This window comes from Giraffa tippelskirchi, chromosome 4 (genome assembly GCF_054371585.1).
Source record: "Giraffa tippelskirchi isolate mGirTip1 chromosome 4, T2T-mGirTip1v1.2.pri, whole genome shotgun sequence".
Taxonomy (NCBI): Eukaryota; Metazoa; Chordata; class Mammalia; order Artiodactyla; family Giraffidae; genus Giraffa; species Giraffa tippelskirchi.
The window spans coordinates 182656177-182663043 of NC_137278.1; the positions used below are offsets into that span (position 1 = coordinate 182656177).

At 41.0% G+C, this 6867-nt stretch overlaps 1 pseudogene; it reads left to right on the plus strand.

The window, feature by feature from the left end:
• Positions 1-718: 718 nt before the first annotated feature.
• LOC145545703 (poly(A) polymerase alpha-like) lies at positions 719-6866 on the plus strand (annotated as a pseudogene).
• The last annotated feature ends 1 nt before the right edge of the window (position 6867 follows it).

A 6867-nucleotide genomic window follows, 5' to 3' on the forward strand; every position in this document is an offset into this window, starting at 1 on the left:
TTTCTTCATGGATTGTAACTATATAACTCAAGGTGATGTCTGCTAATTCTTTCTCAAGTTCCTTTTCTTAATCTTCATAGTAAGAAACCCCAAGGATAGACAGAAAGAGCATCTTTGATATAATTGTGGGCTCACAGCAAACTCTGACAGTAGAGTCTGAAAGGATTACTTCAGAAGGAAGGTCCTAAAAGTGAGAAAACTCAGGGCAATTTCAGACAGCCTTAATCTATTTGTGAATGCAGACAGCAGAAGTACAACAAATGACCCCGGTACTAAAGAACTCCAGAAAGGCATTCCACTTTGCATTAAGATATAGATGCAATCATTTCATTCATTCAACATTTATTGAGAGCCTATTGGATGACTGGCACCAGATGGAGCTTCCCTGGTGGCTCAGCTAGTAAAGAACCCACCTGCCAGTGCAAGAGACACAAGGGACATGGGTTTGATCCCTGGGTCGAGAAGATCCCATGAAGAAGGAAATGGCCACCTGTTCCAGTAGTCTCACCTGGAAAATCTCATGGACAGAGAAGCCAGGAGGGCTACAGTCCATGGGGTTACAAAGAGTTGGACACGACTGATCACTGATGCACCTATGCCTACTAAGGTACCAGGGAGCAGGGATTCGAGGATGAAAAGGATGGGTCTCTGCTCCAGTCTGGGGAAGGTAGGGGGAAGACAGATGCACAAGGGATTTGCCTATAGTGGTTGAGATTGAATGTGGCAACAAGCTTCTCCTGGAAATGATGGTGATTCAGGTAAACATCAGTCAAATCTGCTCTGAAGGAGATCCATGGTAAAGAACAATCAAGAGCAAAAGACACTGGCTCCCGGGGTCCTCCTCCAACTGAGCATCAGAGTCTGCTGGCAGAGACCCTATAGTCTCCAGCTTAGAAATCCCTCCCTCATTGCATCAAGACTGTTCACAGACCTTGAGTCCTATAGCAGGTGTCCCCAACCTCCAGGACCTAATGCCCAGTGATCTGAGGTGGAACTGATGTAATAACAATAGAAATAAAGTACACAATAAATGTAATGCTCTTGAATCATCCCTAAACCAATCCCCCGCCCCCCATCGGCCATACGTGGAAAAACTGTCTTCCATGAAACCAGTCCCTGGTGCCAAAAAGGTTGGGGACTGCTGTCCTAGAGGACACCTCCCAACAAAGGGGCTGGTGGGCCTTTCTGCCTGCAGCACTGTTTATTTATCCTCTCTCATAATTAAACCTTCTTCTAATCCTACAAGATAATAATATTTGCAAATGGAGAACACCTGGCTATCCAACATGATGAATTTTCCAGGCTTCTGGGGAAAAGGGTTGTTCAAGCCAAAAGAAATCTAACACGCCCCCAGAAAGTAACCCGAGCCCTTCACAATATGAATACACAGGCAGAGGGGTTAAATGTATAATGTATATTCAGCACAGAAAAGCATGAATATTGTGTCTCTGTGTGTGTGCGTGTGTGTGTGTGTAACCACAGAATTCTAAGCTTGTAGGGTGTGCTTTACATCTATATCATATGTTATCCAGATACCAGTTGTATATTATAAGCTGCATATGCAATACCATATGGACACCATAAAATATCACATGTGTTGTCAGGATAATTTTACATTTAGTGCATGATTAAAATGTCTTATATTATACACCTATCTTTTCTGTGTGTGCATGGATTTGTCTCACAAATTGCTTTCATTATCAAATTCAGATATCAATCAAAGTTAAAGTTCTTTACTGAAATTTAATAAAAAGCAATATGGAAACGTGACTACAGTTTGTTTTTCTTCCCTAGATTTTTCTGCCATGCAGCATTTAACACTGGTGCAGCTGTCAATACCCATTCATCTGCTATCGGGCAGCTTTTTCCTTTCACTCACTGTGACATTTTTAAAGTGGCAAAAAAAAAAGCTTAAAACAGCATATTTGTCACTTTTTCTTTCTAGTGACCTTTTAAACACTAGGGAAAATTATATGTACTAAACCCTTTAATCACTCCATGTACATTTCACAATAGTGCTTTCTATAGGGGTATCCTCTAATTAAATTTAAGAAACTTACATTGTACACACTGCTGTTCACTTAATTATTCAAACATTTAAACATAAGAAAACCTCATAACTTTTAGCTATGGCAACCATGTGATGAAACTGTTATCTATATTAAGAATCATTTTTTATAAGGAGAATTTCAGAAATAACTTGTACATACCCTCAGCTTCCAGTCTTTAAGTCCTGATAAAGAGCTGCATGAAGCACTTTCCTTAAGTATTTAAGAAAGTTAAGAATTTAAATTTAAATCCAGTGGAGAAAAACAGTCTTCATGTTTCCATACTGCTTTTTATTAAATTTAAGAAAAGTTAAGAAAGTTAAGGAAAAAGATACGTGGATGGCAAGACATTACAGGGAACGTTTCTAAGAGGAAGTTGTTATGATTGAGTCTCTGGGCTTCTCTGATGGTCCAGTGGTTAAGAATTCCAATGCTGGGGTCATAGGTTTGACCCCTGGTCAGGTAACTCAGACCCCACAAGCCGTGGGGCAACTAAGCCCAGGAGGCACAACGTAAGATTCCGAGTGCCACAACTAAGACCTGACACAGCCAAAAACAAACAAATACATAAGTAAATATTAAAAAGAAAAACTGAATCTCAACCCTATTTTGGATCAGCTGTGTGACCTTGAGGGAGTCACTGTGTATCTTTGATTGCACTGTTATGTCACCGTTTGCAAAATAAAATTCTGATAGCCACTTCTTTCATCACAGTATCATTGTGGGGCTCAAATTAGTAAATATCTGTGAATATGCCCTGAAATCTACTTTAAAAATGAAAAGTAACATGGTTTTTCGTTCAAAAACAAATATTCTCTGTTTTCTAGAAGTGGAGACATTTAAAATTCTTGTAACACATCAGAAAGAAATCAAAAGTTTAAAACAAGCTAAAATATCAACATTAGCAGTACATTACTTAAAATCAGTGCCCTTTCTAAAAACAGAAACAGAAATACTGCTGTCCCTGCTATAGAATGGTATTACAAATTGCGAAGAGTAGTAATTCTGGAGTGCCTATTTAGTTTCATTTTTATTCTTATCATTTTCATTATGACTGTCATACCTTTAGACACGAATAAGTCTCACAGACATAGAAAACAAATGTATGGTTACCAAAGGGGAAACAAGGAGGGATAAGTTAGGAATTTGGGATTAGCATACACTATATATAAAATACTATACACATATATATATATATAACTACTATAAACTACTATATATAAAATAGATAACAAGGACCTACTGTATAGCACAAAGAACTATACTCAATACTCTGTAATAATCCATAAAAGAACCTGAAAAAATACATAAACATATATATACATATATAACTGAATCACTTTGCTGTACATCTGAAATGAACACACACTGTAAATCAACTATGTGCATGCCTTCTAAGTCACTTCAGTTAAGTCAGACTGTTTGTGACCCCATGGACTGCAGCCCATCAGGCTTCTTCTTTCATGGAATTTTCCAGGCAAGAATACTGGAGTGGGTCACCATTTCCTAGTCCAGGGGAATTTCCCAAATCAGGGATTGAACCTGCCTCTATTCCATCACCTACACTGGATGCGGATTCTTTACCACTGAGACACCTGGGAAGCCTGTGACTTTCATACTAGAAAAGTAAAAAAAAAAAAAAAAGAAAAGTGAATGGGCTGCACACCCTAGGTCAGAATCTCTTATTTCACCACTTATGAGTTAGCCACCAAGAGAAACTTAGCTTCTCAAACCATCAGTTCCCTGGTCTCTGCAACTGAGAACATAATAGTGACCACAGAAAGTTCTTAGGAGGGTCATAAATAGTGTATCTTAGTCAGTCAGTCAGTTCATTCGCTCAGTTGTGTCCAACTCTTTGCAACCCCATGGACTACAGCACACCAGCCTTCCCTGTCCATCACCAACTCCTGGAGCTTGCTCAAACTCATATCCATAGAGTCAGTGATGCCATCCAACCATCTCATCCTCTGTCATCCCTTCTCTTCCTGTCTTCAATCTTTCCCAGCATCAGGGTCTTTTCCAGTGAATCAGTTCTTCCCATCAAGTGGCCAAAGTATTGGAGTTTCAGCTTCAACATCAGTCCTTCCAGTGAATATTCAGGACTGATTTCCTTTAGGATTGGCTGGTTTGATCTCCTTGCAGTCCAAGGGACTCTCAAGAGTCTTCTCCAACACCACAGTTCAAAAGCATCAATTCTTCGGTGCTCAGCTTTCTTTATAGTTCAACTTTCACATCCATACATGACTACTGGAAAAACCATAGCTTTGACTAGATGGACCTTTGTTGGCAAAGTAATGTTTCTGCTTTTTAATATGTGTTTAATTTGGTCATAGCTTTTCTTCCAAGGAGCAAGCGTCTTTTAATTTCATGGCTGCAGTCACCATCTGCAGTGATTTTGGAGCCCACTAAAATTAAGTCTGTCACTGTTTCCATTGTTTCCCCATCTATTTGCCATGAAGTGATGGGACCAGATGCCATGATCTTAGTTTTTTGAATGTTGAGTTTTAAGTCAGCTTTTTCACTCTCCTTTTCACTTTTATCAAGAAGCTCTTTAGTTCCCCCTTAGTTTCTGCCATAAGGGTGGTGTCTGTGTATCTGAGGTTATTGATATTTCTCCCAGCAATCTTGATTCCAGCTTGTGCTTCATCCAGCCCAGCATTTTGCATGATGTGCTCTGCATATAAGTTAAATAAGCAGGGTGACAGTATACAGCCTTGACGTACTCCATTCCTGATTTGGAACCAGTCTGTTGTTCCATGTCTGGTTCTAACTGTTGCTTCTTGACCTGCATGCAGATTTCTCAAGAGGCAGGTAAGGTGGTCTGATATTCCCATCTCTTGAAGAAGTTTCCATAGTTTGTTGTGATCCACACATTCAAAGGCTTTGGTGTAATAAATAAAGCAGAAGTAGATGTTTTTCTGAAATTCTCTTGCTTTTTCTGTGATGCAATGGATGTTGGCAATTTGATCTCCGGATCCTCTGCCTTTTCTAAATCCAGCTTGAACATCTGGAATTTCACAGTTCATGTACTGTTGAAGCCTGGCTTGGAGAATTTTGAGCATTCCTTTGCTAGCGTGTGAGATGAGTGCAATCGTGTGGTAATTTGAACATTCTTTGGCATTGCCCTTCTTTGGGATTGGAATGAAAACTGACCTTTTCCAGTCCTGTGGCCACTTCTGAGTTTTCCAAATTTACTGGCATACTGAGTGCAGCACAGTGTATATTAAGGGTCTGGTATGTAATAAGCTCTGGAGAAACGGTATTTATCACTGTTGTTTTGGCAAGAACTCTCTTACCACACTTTGCTCTAATAGTAAGGTGGAAGACTGATTCTGGAGTTCAACAAGAGTCCAACCTGAGTTCTAGAAAGTTGCTGTGCCAATGTTTGGGCACCACATGGGGACAAAGAAGAAAGCGACCAGAGTGGAAGCGGTGGGGGAGCTCGGGCGGGAGTGGGCGTGGCCCCCGGGGCTGAGACTCGCCCCTTCTCCGTTTCCCCTCAGTGGCCACGCCCAGAGCAGCCGCTGAGTCCTTACTACTCCGGAGCCAGACGGATGGCCACCTCCGAAAACACTACGGCATCACGTCTCCCATCAGTTCAGCAGACCCCGAGGAAACTGATGCCTACTTACGGAGAAACTAGTTGAGACTCTAAAGCCCTTTGGGGTTTGGGAAGAGGAACTACAGTGCAGGAATTTCATTTTGGGAAAATTAAATTACCTGGTAAAAGTTTTTACTTTTGTATCTCATAGATGAAGAGTACATACAGAAAGTGCTGATAATAATTGTTGTGTTGTGTGTTGCCCCAAGACATGTTAATACAAGTGTCTTCTTCACCTCATTCTATGATAAATTGAAATTGCAGAAAGTAAATGATGTAAGGGGCTTCCCAGGTGGTCCTAGTGGTAAAGAACCCGCCTACCAATGCAGGAGGCAAAAGAGATGCAGATTCGATCCCTTGGTCAGGGAAGATCCCCTGAAGGAGGAAATGGCAACCCACTTCAGTATCTGCCTGGAGGATTCCATGGACAGAGGAGCCTGGTGGGCTGCAGTCCCTGGGGTCGCAAAGAGTTGAGCACGACTGAAGCGACTTAGAACGCACCTAAAAGATGTAAGAGCTGTTGAAGAGGCCTTGGTAACCAGTTATCGAGTTGCACTTTCGTGGAATAGCGATTGATATTTTGTTTGAAAGATGAACACAGCAGTGTATTCTAGAAGACTTGGATTTAAAAGATGACAGTCTGCTTGAAATTTTAGATATAAGATGCATAAGAAGTCTTATTGGTTGCAGCATAACTGATGAAATTTTACAACTGGTGCTAAACATTGCTTCCCAGGCAGTGCTGTGGTCAAGAATCTGCCTGCATTATGGGAGACTTGGGTTCGATCCCTGGGTCAGGAAGATCCCCTGGATTAGGAAATGGCAACCCACTCCAGTATTCTTGCTGGGAGAATCCCATGGACAGAGGAACCTGGCAGGCTACAGTCCATGGGGTCAAAAAGAGTAAGACACGACTGAGTGTGCACACACACACCAAACCTTGACAACTTCAGGTTAACCCTAAGAGCTATCAAACTGTGGGCCAAATGCTGCAACATCTATTCCAATATATTAGGTTTCCTTGGTGCTGTTTCCTGGGATATGATAGTAGGAAGAACTTGCCAGCTTTATCCAAATGCAGTAGCATCAACTCTTATACATAATTTTTTTATATATTTTCCAGATGGAAATGACCAAATCCAGTCCTACTGAAACAGCCTGAAGAAAACAATCTTAATTTGCCTGTATGGGACCCAGGGCTTCTTAAGTGGCACTAGT